The 15,593-nt window shown below is 39.6% G+C and overlaps 1 long non-coding RNA gene across 2 annotated transcripts in view; it reads left to right on the top strand.

Annotated features, from left to right (window-relative positions):
• The window catches only part of LOC120800467, an 81,158-nt gene extending 66,279 nt beyond the window's left edge, over positions 1–14,879 (top strand). For both annotated transcript variants that reach the window (XR_005708987.1, XR_005708988.1), the window contains one exon: positions 14,588–14,879. This is a non-coding gene — a long non-coding RNA (uncharacterized LOC120800467). The remainder of the gene's footprint in view (positions 1–14,587) is intronic.
• The last annotated feature ends 714 nt before the right edge of the window (positions 14,880–15,593 follow it).

Raw genomic sequence — 15,593 nt, 5'->3', positions numbered from 1 at the left:
CAGCTAGCCCTGGCCCGGCTGGCCCATCTCATCAATTTTCCGATAGTGAGTCACTGTAGCGTCCAGACTGCCCTGAAGAAGTAGCGCTGCTCAGAGGGAGTATTATAATTATATGTAAGTGCAACGATGACCGAAGCTCTTGGCAGGCGACCATCACCACTACCCGTCCCCGGCAAGAAGCCACGCTCCGTGGCAGAGAAAACTTACATATAGCCCCTTAAATGGATGGTTTCGGTCAACAGGCTGCCAAGTTTATGTTTTCTTGTGTTGCTAGAATAAACTCAGATCCCCTGTCTGTTGTGTATTTAGAATTATTCAGGAGAATTAGTCGTACTAGTGCAAAATCCAGGGTTTATTTGTTTTGGGGGTTTGGGAGCCACTTTCAGTGAGGAATGACATCGAAGTATTGGCAACACTTGTGAGTGCAAAACACAACTGTGATGCTCACTCATCAGAAATGTTTACCACTTTTGGCCTACCTGGATACACACTTGTTTGTTACATTGTTCAAACACACATTTTCTCTGCCTGAACACTTTACAACAACATGAATCTCGATTGTACATTTTTGTTGTCTGAAGCCTGTCATATTTCCCTAAACTCAAAGAGGACATGTCAGTAACATCACCACTAGGCCTGACTGCTAAGCATTAATGATTCAAATCATCAGTTCGAAGAGGGCGCTGTTAAGGTTGAAGGTTTTCCTGTAATTTCAAAATTATTACTTTCAGAGAATAGATCGCTCTTTTCCCAGGATTAGTCATCATAAAATAAGTTTGATTTTGAAAACAGAACTGGAGATGACACTTATTCCGATTTTCTGATGTTATATATTTATATATTTGTCAGATTATGTGGTGTATTCTTAGTGGAACAACAATTCTTCTTAAAAGTAAACTATTTTGGAGGGGGAAAAAACACAATACCAACGCTTTGGGGTCATTCCATCCTTTATTTTTCAAGATATCATCTTAACAGTTCTATGTCCGAGTGCTTCTATTGGAGTCAGATGATCTTTTAGAGAGCTGACCTGTGTGCATATTTGGGGACAGGATAGCCATTGCATGTAGCCATTTTGGCATGTTTTGGTGCTTTGAGGAAGGGGAGCATTGTTAATGGATGTTTAGGTTTTATGAAAATATTCTGCATGTGTGATCATTTATGATCATGTGTCACACACTGTCGTGCAATGTGCCCTGCTGCTCTGATGTGGGATGCAGGTCTGCTGGTCTGATTGAGCCACTTGTTGAACCATCAGCTTGTTCTGGAGAAAAAAAAGGGATGTAGATAAAGAATTGAACCCTTTATATTGCTGCACAGTAGGCTAATAACGACATTTCGGGGTCAGTTTTTAGCTACAATGTTGATAAGGTTTAAGGTCTCTTTAGGTCAGTACCTATCAATGCATATTTGTTTATTATGTGAACACACAGTGGAACAAATGCCTAAAATCCCAGGATCCCACAGGGACCCAAACCATGATCTTTGCTTAAACCTAACGAAGTTGGTTTTGTGCCTAAACCTGACCAAACCTTAATCATAGTGTTATTACAAAAATGGGTTTTCTTCAAAGATTTCTAACACTTTTATAAGCCACAGAAAAAAAGATGTCATCCTGCTGATACGGGCGTCAGATCAGAAGATGCCTCTACATGTTGTTTTAGAAGGCATGGACAAACAACATATTTTTTTGTTTCATTTCGGAGGACTTGCTGATCTTCATTCTTGTTTCTGTTCCCCGCTTCAATGCTCTCAGCTCCTTTGCTGAGTGGTATCAAAGTCAGCTTCTGAACCAGGCACTGGCCCTTCTTTTTCTACTGCCATCCAACATTTATCACCATGTTGGCTGACAGCACTTTCAAGAGCCGTGCAGCAAAGCACAGGACCAGGAAATATGACCAGGATTCATACTTTTTTTACACCACCAGTATTCGAAGCATTGACCCAGACAACAAAGGGCAGCAAAACATAAACGAAGAAATTTGGATACAGCCAAAATCACAACTATTGATTTTTCATACTGATTCAGCTGAATTAGGTATGAACTGAAACTCTTGGCACCTATTGTCAGGTTTATAGAAATACTACTAAACTAACATGCAAACTCATGTATTGAGGCTTTTCTTTAGTCAAGGTAGTTTCAAAGAAATGACAGGTCTGGCAGAAAAGCAAACAACCCCCCCCCCCGTTTTTTTTTTTTCCACGTGTACATTATTGAGGGAAAAAAAAGAGCCTGACTCATCCAGCCCTTCACTTTGATCCTTCACCCTCTGTCATCTAAATAGGATTAGATACAAATTTGGTTTTGTTTCAATAATAGTAGTTTTTTGATACTGTGGGCCAATATGAAAAGGAGAAGTTTTAACAGAGCTCCTCAATGCTGATGGATGACTGCAATAAATAAGCTCATTTGAAATAATCACCACGGTCCCTCTTGTCGCCTCCAACACCTCATTGGACGGATAAATTGCTTGTTTGTTTGTCCTGTTCACCAAAGCTCCTTATTCTCTGGCAGTTATGACAGGGATTACGGTTATTTTTGCTTTAACTTTAAATTCACGATGCCTGCTAAGAACTCAGGCAACATTTACACAACTTTATCCATGTTATACTAGATCAGTAAAACTCTATTAGTTATGTTTAATAGTTAAAAAGAGCTTGGCTTGGAGAGTTACAGGGACTACCATGGTTCAGACAGCAACAATTTGTGAGACCCCCCAGTGGTTAAAAGATCAAAACATAAAAGATTAGGAGATCTGTTTGAAAATACTTTATTCCAGGGCTGCATGGGCTCGAATTTAAATTTGTACTTTGGCAAATCCTCCTCATTTCATGGTTCTCCACAAACCCAACTGTAAAAATTATGAAAATATTGGAGGTATTTATGACATTCATGGTGTAACTGGGAAATCAAGCTTCCAGTTACAGTTCTGTTGGATGGGCAAGCGGCTGTGTTTACATATTGATTATTAAATTCGCCAAAAGGATTTTGTTTCCTTTTGAAATGGTCTAGCCAGGGGGGTGGATGTGTTAGGGTTAGAGAAAGAGGGAGGGAGAAACAACAATAGGGTTTTATTATATACGCCGCACATCTCATATCTGTGTCATAGTTACAACCAGAGCAGTCAGATAAAGACAGACTGTCTGTCTGGTTTTTGTGTTGATGCAAATAGTGACCTTGTACCTTGTGTGTGTGTGTGTGTGTGTGTGTGTGTGTGTGTGTGTGTGTGTGTGTGTGTGTGTGTGTGTGTGTGTGTGTGTGTGTGTGTGCGCGTGCGCTTCTGTCTGGAAATTCACACCTCACCACAACCTTGTGATAAAATAGGTGGGAGAGCTCAGAGGTGATTCTCAGTACATACTGAGTTTTTTGTGCATGCCTGCGTCACTTCAATATAACTTTTAAGCTACTATATTACACTAATTGTTTTTCTTACAGAAATGTGACCCTTTGAAAGTTGACATGGCTGCACGAAATATCAGAAAGTTCTTTTTCCTCTCTCTTGGCTACATCACTGAACTCCTTGTAACTTCTGCCAGTCCTGTGTATCTTCATCACTGAGTGCTGGTTTGTTGATTGTGCCACACCTAAATGAAACTTACATGTTTCTGAAAACTAGTGTTAGGATTTTGTGCATATTTCAATGGAAGCACAGCCATGACAACAAAATAATTACAGACATCTTGACAAACTCATGGTTCAACTTGTCTTTCTTTTTCTTTGAAGCTTTCAACCATAGTTGCACAGTTGTCCTGGAGATGATTGATGATGATGATGATGATGGTGATGTTGATGATGATGATGGTGGTGGTGGTGGTGGTGGTGGTGGTGGTGGTGGTGGTGATGAGGAATGCCATGAAATCATGAAATGTGGGTGGAAGCTTTGGGAACAACGAGTAACATGGACCTTGTGTTGAAATTTATTTGTCAAGTTGCTGTTTCTAAGGTCAAGAATGAAAGACAGTCGTGTCCCGCACAGGCAGTACTGGTAAAAGGATTTATCTTAGGTCTAGGGGATTTAAACACTAGTCTTATGGCTGTGACAGCTACTAACAGGCGAAAACAAATTTCAGAACATCTTGGTTGCCGCTCAAGCACAGGCCATACCTGGTGTTTCATTCTGGAAACCATGAACTGATTTCAACTGGTTTAATTTCATATAAGTTAACAAATAGATGCAGACGGAATCGTGTCAGTAAATATTTTTTTACAGCAGTTTTGTAGCAAAATCTACGATTCTCTCTGGAAAATCAAACCAATTGGAGAACTCAATAATTGTGTACACTTTGTACACTTTCATTGATTGTCTGAAAGTAATTGTGACTTTTGAGTGTTACAGACTACAGTTAACTGACCAAATATAGAAACACATTTCATTTGACTACAGTACAAATTGGTAATGTCTACACACCAACTTGGATCTTTGTCGGACCTGACCTTGTCTTTTTGAATAAATTTTGTGCCTTTTTAAATACAGTAGGCTTGCACCCATAACTGATGTGCTTGTTATTATACCCTTTCAGTACTGTACAAAGTTGTTACATCACATAAGGTTACTGTGTGAAATGACTTCCAATGCAACACTGTCAATCCACATAACTACGTTTGAAGAACATGGTGGCGAAGATGTCAAACTCTCCAGAAATGAGAATTAAATTTAAAGCCCTGATCCATCTTACTCCTAAATCAACCCCCCACTCCAGCATTTGCCTGCTACTGCTGTGAAAGAGACTCTGGTAACGAAATATCCAGAAAACTGTGGGTCACACCCAGCGTTGTAAACTCTCTTACCAGAGAGTCGGAATCCAGTCCGCTGGCCTCTGCAGGGCATTCTCTGAGGGCCATCAACGAAAAAGGGTCAGTGTATTTGTACAGCAACAATGAACATTTATCTACCTGCAACAGAAGTTGGAGAATATAGTCTAAAAGTTAGAGATGAACTTTTAGTGAGTTAAATAGTGTAGCTGCAAAGGATAAGAAAAGGTTATGAAAATTCGTAACTTCACTGCAAAGCTGTATTCACTATTGAAGCCATTCATTTTTCTATCTGTGCATCAACCTATGAAGCCATTTGATTTGGTTGAAGGCTGCATTGCCTGTTGATGCACACATCTTTAAAGGCAAGAGATAAAAGTAATTGAAACTGGGCGCTGTTGCCCAGCACTCCTGCTATAATTGACTCGCTACACCTCACAACAAACACGGCTCATACAACCTGCAGCAGACACCTTGGATCATAATTTCAAATCCACCTTTTCAGTCAGTCAGAAATCAAACCAGTTGAGTGCATTATTCTTGTTCTTACAGGATACGAAGTCCTCTCCAAAGCTCTCCCCGTTGTTGAATTAGATGCAGCCTTATACAGTACATGAAAGGTTTTACTCAGTACGCATTAAGAACATAAAGTAGGTCAATAAATACAAAAAACTGTAAAACCAAAGTTTCAAAAAGCTGGTAGAAGGAGGGCTTGATGGTTTCACTCTGCAGTCGAAACCTTGTTCTGTACCTAAATCTTATTAAAAGTTAGCATTCTCAGTGTTTGAAGAGAAAAAGGTCATTTAATGTTATCAATTTACAGGCAGCTCCCCTGACGATGAGCCTATTGACACAGTGAGAATATAGTGACAAAAGTAAAGAACACCATTCTTTAGATTTCTCAGGAAAAACTTTTTTTTTAAATTTATGAAATTTTTATGAACAGGCCACACATGAGTAAATGTTTAATTTCATCAGTTATTAATAGTTAACCAGAAATTCATAGGTACTGTCATGCAGTATGAGTAGAGAAATTCAAAAATCCCTTGTATTTTCTCCATAAGAATTTGGATATTCGGATCTACCAAAGCTTATCTTTGTTTCCACAGTCACTGTGTAGACATTTGAAAACATAATCACCATAAACTATAGCATCAATCTTCAAATACATGAGAAGAAAGAGTTACTTGTGACTCTTGGAGCTAAGATTTGAGTCAACAGCTGAGTATATTTCTCGACATCTCAGTAAAAGAGAGCATCAAACCATTTAAAGTGTTTTACAGTTCTATTAAAATGGACAGCTAATGGTTGGTGAGAACGCCACATTAGGACACTTTATAGATAAGTTAACTCAGTAAATCAGTGCAATTAAAGTCAGCATTAAGGTTATCCACGTACAAGCTCTATTTATAATTTCTTGCTTTGTTGCAGGTTCTCCGTATAGATCAAAGGGGAACTTGAGTCCTCTTTCTTGAGATAACAACTGAAGCACATCTTCACATGTCTTCTATCTTGTTAGTTTAACCGGCTGCTGCTGTGGTTTGCTTTTCTTATTCACTCACTTATGCACTCTGTCTTCCTTTTGTGTGTTTTGTGTATGCGTGTATACGTGTTGGTCTCTTGTAAATGGCACACATGATGATATATATATGCATGATGTATTATCTGAAATTTGAAGATGTTTGATCTGCTCATTACTCTGCTTTAATCAGTGGGGTTTTTTTTGGAATATTTTGACATTTAATGCGTGCATGACCTTTCCTAAACTAATCACAGTGGTACAACACGCTAAACAACTACTTTAAGGCTTGTTAAATCCTCAAAATGCATGAATAAAAATAATACCTGAATGTTTCTGAAAATTGCTTTAGGCTATTTCTTTCAACTGGACTGATTGGTTGCTGGGACTGTTGGTTCTGTACTCTGGATTCTCAGCTTCTTGTGTCCACAAGTGTTAATCTGTAATGCATACTAAGTGTGTATGTGTGTGTTTTTTAATGATGATTCCATCTGCGTGGAGGTTTATCATAAAAAACACAAAACACCCAGTTAAGGGAAGGTGGTAAGCGCTGTCCCCCACTAACTTCAGGTTAATGCAGACTAGATCCAAAACGGACACCTCGAAAACCTACCTGAACCCGACACGCATAAATACATTTTCGAAAAAGCGACTCACAATTCAAGGGGAACCCATGAACAGCCAGATCCGTGGATAATTAGACCTGTTCCAAAATGCAGTCAACCCGACAGACCCTGAGAGAAACAGAACACAAACATTGGCAGCAGCATATTGTGCTATTAATTAATTTCATCAATTAACAAGCAGGCGCAGTAGAAAAGATCGACAATGTAAAAATAATATTAATAATGTCCTAAGCACAAATGTAAAGACATAGAAACTAAAATGATCTATTTATATGCTTCAAAGTCAAATGATTATAAATAAGTTAGTCCTATTTCTACCTCCTGCACCAACAATAAAACATTCTGTGGCCAACTGGGCGATAGATGGGCATAAATCTTGCAGGCTGCTCATTTTCCTAAAATAAGCCTGGCTTCAGTTCCCTCGTCAGAAGGAAGCTCTGGTGAGCTGTGAAGTTCTCACCCGAGACCTGTGGCAGTAAACCTGATTAGATGCAGTATTTTGGACCTGGTCAGAGTCGGGTGCCCGGTCAGGTCTTGGTTCCTCAGGCCTCTAATGCAGACTCTGAAGGATAATTTTTGTGTCCATCTGGTGATTACCAAACTGACTTCAGTCTGTTGTCTGAAGTGCACTGCAGTGGGGAGTTTTTTTACAATCTTCTCACACATCAGCACTTAACTGTGACTGACTCAGCTGTTTTCTCTCTACTTTTTCCAACTTGAAAAACTCAGATTTTTCTTTTTTCCCCAGCATTGCAACATGCTGCTCTGATTAATTACTGCAAAGCAAACGACAGTCACTGATCAAACACCCGCTGAGCTGAATCAGAAAGATCCTGACGAATCTCCACTCAGTATCAATGTAGATGCTACATGACAGTTTAAAATGTTGCTTCACTCATTAAATACATAGTTTTTTCTGTGTGATGTAGCACCACTGCTCGCTTTCCTTGTTATACTGTATAATAAATAATATAATATTTCACAGAAATGTAATAATTAGGTGTGACATTAGCCAAGGGGCTCTTTATTTCAGGGGAGGCAGGGTGCCTCCACTACAAAATGCTGCGGGAAACCTTGATGTGTGTACTGTGGTTGGAGATGCTGTCGGTCAGTGATGGATTGATAACCAAAATTTTCATACAGTGATACCTGCATCTTCTTGTTAAGCATTGATTCTCATGGAGTAGTATCAGGAGTAGCTAAATACAGCAATGCCGCCTGCCCTATTTTGCAAAAATATACATATGATTCTTCCACTATTCAGCTATATTCCAACCTCTCTACTGAGATTTAGCTCTCACCTTGCCACAGTCTTCTGACCTCACAGTGACGGAGAGAAATATTCTATATATTAACAGGAAGGCTGACTACTATGCTGGAAATGCAATAAATTTGTTAGAGTTATCCTAAAATAAACACAACTTTCCTCAACAACAGCGCCATCTTAGCTGGAGCCCCTTGGGGACGCTGCAGAGGCCAGCAACGTGCAGGAAACTCCAGATTTCAGCTTTAATTGAACAGTCAGCGGTTCACAGCTACCAGGACTGAATAATCATTACAATCAGATGCAACAAATTAACTCTTGATTGTTCTGCTGTCAGGAGTTACAAGTAAAATGAATCTATAAATCAGTCATTCACAGTGGTTGTTTCCTTCTTTACAGTTCATGCTGTACAGTATGTTACTGATTTCCCAGAAGAAGTATGAAGCCATTTCACAAACCACAAGCCTTTTAATGAAAATGCTATAAATGTACAGTGTATTTGCTGAGAGCACTCGGTGATCTGTCCAGTGAGAGGGCACCCTAACCTTCTAGTTGAGGACGTCGCACAGTGTTGGAAAAGTGAGGTGATGTTTTAAACAACACAGCAACAGCATGATAAAAGATCATTGAGCCGTATTTGGTTATATTTATTCAAAAGGGAATTGCCTCCTGTTTGATTTGGACAGTATATTGACCTTCAGTGTCCTTTAGTCAGGCATACTCTTCTGTTTGAAGCCGTAGAAAACATGCACACGCACACGCACGCGCGCACACACACACACACGCACGCAAACACAGACACACACAGTCTCCATGACTTCAGAGGACATTACATTGACTTACATTCATATTTATAGACTTATTCTAACCTTAACCATTCTTCCGATTAAAATTTAATGATTTACGTTATGGAGACTTGCTTTTTGTCCCAATAAGGACAACAAGTCCCGAAAATGTGACTGTGTAAACAGATTAAGGTCCCCACAACAGGAGTAATACCTAGACCACACACACACACACACACACACACACACACACAAACACACACAGTGTGTAGCTGTAGAGAAACGCTGATCTTCTGCATGAGCAGAGATGGTTATGCAATGGTCTCACCACAGCAGGTGCGACACACTGACAGTGGCGTGTTGAGATGTGAGGAGGGAGAGGCGGACATCCAGGGCTATTTTTAAAGCCACTATCAGAAGCATCAGTGAGGTCGGCTCGGATGCAGCAATATTTTGCGTGCCCACTGACTTCTAGGAGGGCTCTTTAAGCTTTCTTTGCACTGCTGTAGTTTCAGTGGTGATCTAGGATGATGAAAATAAAATGCATATAGATGAATATTTGAAAAGAAGTGCACTTTGATGAAAAGGGACGTGCAGGGCCAGAGCTGTCAGGGATGAAACAGTTTTAAGTTTCAAGTGGTGCTCTGAATAAAAGGGCAAGATTATGCTGAATATGATACTGTGCTGCAGACATTATTTTTTAAGATGCCACATAATAAATACTCACGGACCATTTGGTCCAGGCATACTGTCTCCCCAGCCGGATCATTTGGTGAATTAAGCCTGTCAAGCATCTGTATATGCTGCATTTATCCATCCTCTCTCTATATAGCCAAAAACAAATCCAGCATCTCACTGAGTTATTAAAAAATCAACTTTGTACAACAGAGCAGCTGATTTACTCCCGTATCCGTGTTGGAACCAATATTGACTGAGGATCCAGCATCGAATATCATGATCAGTTACTCAGTGGGTGTATCTATGCACAATTGACTCTTCAATCTGAGCCCGGCTTTAGTTAATCTTACCTTGGTTACATCTTGCATTGCAAGCAGGCAACTGTGGCTAAGGACCCACTACTTTACACCCAGCGCCGAATTCAATTAACTGCCCAACTGGAAAATGAGTGTTTGGGGAAATAAAGCGTAGAACAAAGAGGCAAAGGAAACAGGCACATAACTATAGATGATGTGGTTGAGCACATTTGTTATGATTTGCTGGAGCAAAGCAACTGGCACAGTAAATGTTTTGCAACAGGAGGTATTCAGGGCATTCAGTTGTAATGTGAAAAAGTCAGAGAACAACATAAGAGTTCAGTACGAGAATGAAAATATCTGCTCCATATGTTGCGGAGGTCTTAACAAAACAACAAAATACCCGAATAAAAGAAGATTAAAACACAGGGATACAAAATGATGTTGAGTCAGTGCCTCTAGGCAACAATATGTTCAGTTTAATAAGATTATTGTAACTCATTAGGATATTATGCTTCCAGGACCAGTTCCAAACAAAAGAAAAACATTTTCAGTAACACAAATGAATCACCAGCCTGGCTACATAAAGCTACTCCCTAGATATGGTGATCTCTGGTATCTATAGGGTAGGGGTGAAATGCGGTGCTACTATCGGTATTCATATATGTTTATTTCAAAAAGCTATCTGTATTTGTATCTGTATTCAGATTTATACCCAAATGTGGGCAAGACCTAGACTAGAACACTGCTGAATTTAAACATATTCAGTTGTTTTCCACTGCCAATTATACCCCCCATTAAATGTAACTGCCAACAATATATTCAAAATAACACAATATTTTAACCATGTACCTAAATCAATCTAGTAATAAAACTCAATTCATATTTGAACTACTACGGAAATAAAACAGGAAGTTTTAACAGGTAAAATAAAGAAGATCTTATTGGGCCTTATTGCTGGATTTTTCTACATTTTGCATTCAGTTTCGAGATAGTCTTTATCCTGCTCTGCCCGGCAAATCTGTTGAAAACTGATAAAAAGTTCCTGAGGGTGAACCTCACTGAATGTCTGAACTCTGAATTTAAAAATATCTACACATCCCTGTTTTTAGCCTACAGCTCATCTGTTTATAATTTGGGAAATCTGCATTATCTGCATTAGTCATGCTGTTTTTGCTTTTTACACTGTACAGGATAGGTGTATCATACTGGAAAATTTAAGATGCATTATCTTTATGCATGTATACATGAATAATGTATCTTTTATTTGTTTTAAGGCTGGAACTAATAATTATTATCATTATCAGTTAGTCTAATGATTATTTTCTCAATGAATAAATTAATTGTTAAGTTTATTAAATGTCAGAGATGAGTGAAAAATACTGAACCTATCACAATTTTAAAGCCCGGGGTGACATCATTTAATTGCTGGTTTTTCCAACCAACACTCCAAAACCTAAAGATATTCAGTTTATCAGCTAATCAATTAATTGGCTAATCGTTTCAGCTCTAACCCACTTACAGTCCCACTGCAGGGGCAGAGAGTCTACTCTACTGATCCACTTTTCTAAACTCATCCCTACTGCAGACAGCTAAACACACAGGCCTGGAGCTATTAATCAAATGACTCACCTTAGAGACAGTAAACAAGCTCTGTCCTGACAGTGCAAGTGATGTACGTTACTACTGTATGAGACATTCAGCAACATTAGTGGCTGCAGGTGCTTCACTCTCTCTTCTTGTATCTTTTAGCAGGTTTTATCTTGTTGAGGAGTGGTAATGAAATAGGAGTGAAGTCTTTTTAGAGAAAAGCTGTTAATAGTGACACAGAAAACCAAGACTGCAACATGATTCCTCTGAGGGTTGTGTGACAGTCGCCAGAAGCTGGGGACAAACAGTTGTGACGATGCTCACGAGCAGAAATACACTCAGAAATCGAAACTCTTCTTCCTTTTTTTCCTACCCAGTCTTCTGTTTTGTTTTCCTCTCCTAAACCTCAGAGTTTTGGAAGGGCAACCAACTGTGGGCTTTTCATTGTAACCTCATGGGACGATACTGCCTCTATTTCATCTGAACACTTTAGAAAATCTGAAAATCTCCCTCCCTCTCTCCTCTCTCAGTCTGTTTCTCTCTCCTTTCTCTCTTATCTATCTTATTGCCCTCATGGTTGACCGAAAGAAAATCTCTTAATGCCAGAGGAACCATCCTAGCTTGTCCCAAAGCAATTACAAGTCTGGCTATTTCTTACCCTCAGCTAAACATATTGCAGAATGATATTGCATGACTTCCTTCTCCTACCTCTTCTGCCCAACGATAACAGTGAAAGGTACACTCATACAACAGTGAAACTGTCTGGGGAACTTCTCAAAGACTTCGCCTCTGAAGTTAAGCCTTTGGAAAACCTACTTTTGATTGCAGTTTGAAATTAAGAGCCCTAACTGGCAGCCTGCGTGGACAATAATACGAATATCAGAATGCACTAGTAATGGGAAAGTTGACAGGATTACAGCAGTGACTATAACCGAGACATACACTTTATTACATAAATATGCTGGCAATTTTACATATTGTTCTCTGGCCAGGTAACACATTTCTGTAACACAACAACATGGCAAAAGTCTGAAGTCAATTACATGACATTAAAGCAAGTATAATCAATATGTTTATGTTGACACTCGATCATTATTGGATCAATACTAGCTCCTAGTGATGAACCCACAGAGAATTATCACCAGACTCTGTAATTCCCCTCAGCTCCCTAAAGCATTTTAGCATCTTTCAGCTAATTGTTTTGGTTTTTACAGCCCGCGAAGTTACTGATTTGGTTCATTCTCACTGCTTTCATCAGACAGACAATATAGGGACCGGCTGGTGAACACAGTGGGACACTTAGCAGTTAAGAGCCAGACAATACCCATAGGAGTTGATGGAGGACTAAAAGTTGAGTGAATATTGGACCTGCAATCATCAGGTGGCCAGAAACATGATTCAAAATGAATGATAATATTTCTACATATCTGTTTGATGTTTAAATAACATAGCAACTGTTTGCTAACGCGTTCACTGTATCAGCTTTTAAGGTGATGATATGTATGTTGTGTCGACAACAACTGTGTTTCTTACACCTCCAGGTAGCAAAAAAATCAGTTAATGCAGGTTTAGCATAAAGCCTATAGCAGCTAGGAGCTGAATAAACAGGGATGTAAGAGCACTGTAATAAATCTGTCATTTAATTATCACCTCTTATCCATAATAATTGTAAAATTGGTTTAATAAAGCACAAAATACTACAGCCATGCTAGTGGCTCTGTAAAGCTGTACTGCAGCTTCAGCAGTGCTTTCAGCTAAAAGCTAACATTAGCATGCTAACACGTTGACAATGCTAACAAGTTCATGTGTAGCAGGTATAATGTGTGCCATGTTCACTTTCTTATTTTAGTGTGTCAGCATGCCAACATTTGCTAATAAGCATAAAAACAAAGTACAGCTGAGGCTGATGGGAATGTTGTTAGTTTTGCTGGTCATCACTTTATTCAAAAATTAAAGTATTGGGCATATTGAAATTTTGACTTGATGATGGTGCTAGATGAAAAGTCAAGGGATCGCCAAAGTTATTCTAATTCATCCTGAAGAGGACATGAATTCCTGTACCAAATGTTATGGCAGTCCATCAAATAATTGAAATATTTCACAAATATACAAATCATACGGATCACCAAAGTGGGCAGGCTTCATTCTTTGGGGACCGTGAATGTCTGTATAAAATTTCATTACATTGAGATAGAAATCAGTCTGAACCAAGGTTGTGAACAGACATACACTGCCATTCCTACAGCCATGCTGCTAGCATAGCTTAAACAAAAAAGGTATTTACAACATTTTCTTCCTCTGCAGTGCAGGGAAAAACAGCGTAAACATTTTTTTGAAAATTGCAATAATATCAGACCATCAGTCTCCCGAAATTTTCAACTTTCACCCATGCTCACTCCTGACAGTATGAATAACCAGCAGAATACTTCACATATAACACAAGAGGAAATACAGAGGAATAAAAAATGAGTTCCAACCTAACATCTTGTCATTTTTGACTATTTTTGGGCGCTGTTTGAGTGTATGAAATAGGTGGTAGAAGTCTACAATTTATCTAATACTACAATTGATGAGAACATTTGTTAGACTAGTGAGAAGCAGGGGTGAGTGTTCCTTGTGCTCATGATGGTCATTTAAGTTACTGAGGTACGCGGTTATTGTCATTCAACTGCAAAATAGGTTTTATTTTCCTACAGCGGTGCACCCTGTGAGAAAACTCAAAACACTCTAGTCATTTCCCCCTGTGTACCAGGGGCCAAATATTGTGTGAACATTACAGCTCTATCTATAATGATCTTGTAACGAAAGCCTAAAAGCCATAACGGATACATGAAACCCGAAATGTTACATATTCCATGTGTGAAAAGGATCAGTTTCACTAACAGAGATGAAGAGAGATGCTGCAATGTGGTCAAACATCCTTTTGCACAAACAAACAGTGACAGACACTCGGTCTACTCTGCTGTACCTTGAAAACCGTGTATCAAATTCACATGAAGGTCAGCTGACGCCACCTTTTTTCATTTTCTCTGTGACTATACAAACCCAACATTTTTATTCCCTTTCTTGCTAACAGGTGCTGACTTATTGTTCAGGAAGACAGTTTTCTCCCAGAGGGGGCCGGGTCAGCCGCTGTGCCGAGCCTGAGAGAATGAAAATGGAGGTGACAGGATGTTGATGAGGAGGCCCAAACCGTTAACTCCAACCTTCATGTCGTGGAGTGCTCCACTCTGGCAGCCGATAATGAACCTGTGAGGCTGCGCTCTGCTAACCTGTCACCCACTCACCCAATCATTCATTGCCAACCTCATTTCCACCCCAGAGACAGTCAGAAACAGGCACACACACACACACACACACACACACACACACACACACACACACACACACACACGGTGGTTGGTATTCAGTATTAACCATCAGATGTGTTGTTTGCAGACAAACAACAACACATTTTGTGTGCTAGTTGAGTCAGGGCGACTGATTATATACATTGTGTAGATGAATTTAAAATGTGGAAATATGGAGTAAGTAAAGAGTACAAAACACTTGAGTGAGTTGTGACGTGAGAAAAATGTGGAGGTAGATGAGGGGTGTGTGTGTGCGTGTGTGTGTGTGTGTGTGTGTGTGTTGTGCTGTGCACACTGCTCCTTCGCAACTCGCATGCCCCCCATCTGAGCTCCTGTGCCCAGCAGACTGGATCTCTCTCTCCTCTTCCTCAATCCCTCAAACCCACTGATGGAGAACACAACCTCAATATGTAAGCTGACGGAGGATTTTCATCCTCACTCTCATTCCATTTCTTGGTGAGCCAGAAAGACCTTAAATATTCCCATAGAGTAGCAAAGAGGGGAGGAGTTAATTCAGGTGACCATGGTTCTGGAAGAAAAAGCCCTGTTCATTTCCTTGCATAAATAATGTTAGGCAACTTGCAGTTGGAGCTTTTCGTAGGCCCGGATTGAAATAAAACTCTTGGTTAAATCATCAGCACTAAAAATGAGCAACTGTGTTCTAAGGGACAAGCCTGTGTATATACAGTCATCTGCTACGACTTCCAAGGAGCATTTCTTTCTCCCCCAAAA

The sequence above is a fragment of the Xiphias gladius genome, chromosome 15, assembly GCF_016859285.1.
Source record: "Xiphias gladius isolate SHS-SW01 ecotype Sanya breed wild chromosome 15, ASM1685928v1, whole genome shotgun sequence".
Lineage (NCBI taxonomy): Eukaryota > Metazoa > Chordata > Actinopteri > Istiophoriformes > Xiphiidae > Xiphias > Xiphias gladius.
Note: the sequence above shows the minus strand (reverse complement) of the source record. Positions and strands in the feature narration are given on the sequence as shown.